Source organism: Condylura cristata, unplaced genomic scaffold (genome assembly GCF_000260355.1).
Source record: "Condylura cristata isolate star-nosed mole 26May11 unplaced genomic scaffold, ConCri1.0 scaffold00036, whole genome shotgun sequence".
Lineage (NCBI taxonomy): Eukaryota > Metazoa > Chordata > Mammalia > Eulipotyphla > Talpidae > Condylura > Condylura cristata.
The window spans coordinates 15,521,929-15,522,159 of record NW_004567137.1 but is presented as its reverse complement, the minus strand read 5'-3'; positions in this window follow the sequence as shown (position 1 = coordinate 15,522,159).

Here is a 231-nt window from a genome sequence, read left to right as displayed (position 1 = left end):
GAGTCATTATATTTTTTGTTCCATAACCAGTCTTAGTAATTTCAGAGTGGAATATTGCTAAATTTCAGTTATTATCTCTATATCTAGCACATAGAGTTCAGGGATTATTTTTTATTACTAATGGCTTTGATATTTTATGTAATTTGATATTTTATGTACTTTTTCCTATATTAAAGATGCAATGACTAGTTTAGGGAACAAGTTGGGGCATAAAATTGGCCTTTGTGTGAT